This window comes from Mus pahari, chromosome 15, assembly GCF_900095145.1.
Source record: "Mus pahari chromosome 15, PAHARI_EIJ_v1.1, whole genome shotgun sequence".
Classification (NCBI taxonomy): Eukaryota; Metazoa; Chordata; class Mammalia; order Rodentia; family Muridae; genus Mus; species Mus pahari.
In genome coordinates, this window is record NC_034604.1 from 29,526,434 (window position 1) to 29,529,745 (window position 3,312).

The 3,312-nt window shown below is 44.0% G+C and overlaps 1 pseudogene; it reads right to left on the reverse strand.

The window, feature by feature from the left end:
- Positions 1-432: 432 nt before the first annotated feature.
- LOC110333380 lies at positions 433-956 on the reverse strand (annotated as a pseudogene).
- Between the last annotated feature and the right edge of the window lie 2,356 nt (positions 957-3,312).

Consider the following 3,312-nt stretch of genomic DNA (forward strand, 5'->3'; position numbering starts at 1 on the left):
TGCAACAGTTTCAGTCGTTTTCTTCCAGATGTTGTGATGGGCTCACAGTAAACACGGACCTGAGATCTACAGTCTCAGGATGGACACTTGCAGGGTGCTTGGTAGGTTGGGTAGATGGCTCTTTCTTCTGTATGTGTAACCTGTGCATTCCACAGATTGACTTCCAAGCACTCAGTCATGCAAATGCTTAGGCAGAGAAGCTCCATGAAGCAGGGTCTACCCTGTACACAGGCGGGCCAGCTACTGAGCAAAGGTGCTGTGGTTTGCGCTCGACTCCTTGGAGGCAGGTGAGCTCAGGGAAAGGAAGTCAACGGGGGTGATGCGTATCCAAAGGGAGGTTAGAGGGGACACGGGTATTTGGGGACAAATAGCTTGCTGTGAAGTGGCTTCACAAACATCTTTCAAATGTTTGGAAAGAAAAAAGAGCTGGGTCATTCCTAACTACTTAAAATGCACATCTTCAGTTACTGCGAAATGTCCTCCCAATCTTTTGAGTGTGGGTTCAGAGCTTAATGACTGTGGTAGAAAAATGACTGCCATTTTGAACAAAGCCTCTCATCTCCACGGGGTAGCGAGATGGGCCTTCAGACCGGTCAGGGGCTAGGACCTGGCATTCCGTTCCATTTCAGCCAAGCACTCCCGAACCAGAACCAGGCTCCGGGCGTGAATGATGCCTCGTTTTTTTTTAGTCTCTCCATGGCGCTCTTGTTCCCTGCGTACGTCGGTCTGGTCTCTTTCCCCAACTCTTCAATGATTGCCAGCAGCTCTGCATATTTACTCTGAGGCACCTGGCTATTTCCAGTTCCCTGGGTGTAGCCTAGCGACGGAGGCCCACAGTCACTCAGCAGCTGGCGATATTGGGAGGAGGTCGCCATGCTAGTAGACGGTGAGTGGTCACTTCCGGCGTTGAGGGCGGCGGCAGGCATGTGCGCGGTCAAGTTTGGCTTGTACGACATCCACGCGGGCGCCCAAAATATAACATTACATTATACATTCTAAAAGGATGTATTCAGTGAGGGCTGTCGTCCAAGGCCCCCACCGAATATTTCCAGGAGCAGGTTAATAAATCTTTAACGGGGCTGGTGAGATGGCTCAGCGGCTAAGAGCACCCAACTGCTATTCCAAAGGTCCTGAGTTCAAATCCCAGCAACCACATGGTGGCTCACAACCATCCATAACGAGATCTGACTCCCTCTTCTGAAGTGTCTGAAGACAGCTACAGTGTATTTACATATAATAAATAAATAAATCTTTAAAAAAAAAAAATAAATCTTTAACGGACAGTACTCTTAACTACTGAACTAACTTTCCAGCCCCATGGTCAATTATTTAACATCTATGCCTGATTTTTTTTTTAATAATCTTCAATGTATAAATTTAAACTATTTTAATTCTTTCTAATTAAGGCTTTCTTTACGTACGATATACCAAAATCCTCCTCTGATGACACACGTGTAGCCATATGAAATTTTATTGTTGGGAAAGTTTTTATCATAATAGTTTTGTAAATGATTTAAAAAGTAAAACATTGGTTTTCCCGGGGATAAGGTCATGTTAGTGACCCCATCTGTAGGGATGGTTTCTTACCCATTATTCTTGCTTAAGATCTTGGCCTAGGCTACCAAGAACATGTGAAATAAGAAAAGGAATAAGAGAAAACAAAACAGATAGATTGCCATGAGAACTAAGGCTCAATAATTTTTCTCCAGCGAAGAGTTCCACAACTGGTTCCAGGAGGCCTCCCCCTTTTGAGGTTGATCGCCTCGTCTGTGGAACTTGTCACACAGATCCTAATGGAGGGGGTGTGGCAATGCCTGGTACTGGGAACCTGGTAGGTAGGTCATGGATCTTGGAGGAGACTCTGATGTGTCCTAAGGAAGAGAGAAAAGAGCAAGTGATAAGAAAAGAATAGTAAGACCAGAGCTAACTGAAGAATTCACTTACTCAAAGGTCAAAATTATCTGTTTCATGAGTACCCATGTCATAAGCAAACAATAAAACGATGGCTCAAGAGGCACATGCAAGGGCTGGTGAGATGGCTCAGTGGGTAAGAGCACCCGACTGTTCTTCCAAAGGTCCCGAGTTCAAATCCCAGCAACCACATGGTGGTTCATAACCATCTGTAACAAGATCTGACACCCTCTTCTGGAGTGTCTGAAGACAGCTACAGTGTACTTACATATAATAAATAAATAAATCTTAAAAAAAAAAAAGAGGCACATGCAAAACCATTCATAAAGTTGAAAACAAAAGAGCCAAATGTAGCTGGGTGTGGGGGCGCACACCTTTAATCCCAGCACTCGGGAGGCAGAGGCAGGCANATTTCTNAGTTCGAGGCCAGCCTGGACTACAAAACAAAACAAAACAAAAGTCAAATGTAAGTGTGTGTGTGTGTGTGTGTGTGTGTGTGTGTGTGTGTAGATTATATGGTACTGTTAACAGTATTTAATGGATTTTATAGCAGATAAGTGAAATCTAAATAAGAAGCCAGCCTGGAGAGATTATTCAACAGTTAAGAGCACTTATTGCTCTTAGAGAGGTCATGGGTTCAATTCCCAGCACCCACATGATTGTTTACAACCATCCATAACTCCAGTTCCAGGGGGATCAGATCCCCTCTTCTTATACCAGGTACACACATGATGTACATTCATAAAATAAGAACCATTATTTAGAATAAAAGCAAACTTTAAAAAAGATTTTATTTACTATTATTGTATGTGTGGACACATCAGAGTCTCCTCCGAGATCCATGACCTACCAGGTTCCCAGTACCAGGCATTGCCACACCACCTCCAGTAGGATCTGTGTGACAAGTTCCACAGACCGAGGCAATCGACCCCAAACACTGGCTTATATATGGTTTATATTACCACCATCAAGCTCTCTAGTTTATTGGCTAGCTGATCTACTAGCTGAAGGAGGTCCTCATCCTTGCTGTGTTTTGGGTTATCATCCTGATTATATCATTTTTTTTCCTGCAATCTTGAAACTGTTATCATTACTATTGTCTTGTTTTGTTTTATTGTAACACTGAAGAGTGAACACATACTCTATTGCTAAACTACCTCCCAAATACTTTGTTCTTGTTGAGACAGGATCTCCATATGTAACTTTCACTGGCTCCAAATTCAAAACCCTCCTGCCCCAGCGTCCTGACAGCTGGCAGTACAGGTGCATGCCATGACTCCCATCAAAACTATGATTCAGCCAGGCAGTGGTGGCACACACCTTTAATCTCAGCACTTGGGAGGCAGAGGCAGGTGGATTTCTGAGTTTGAGGCCAGCCTGGTCTACAGAGTGAGTTCCAGG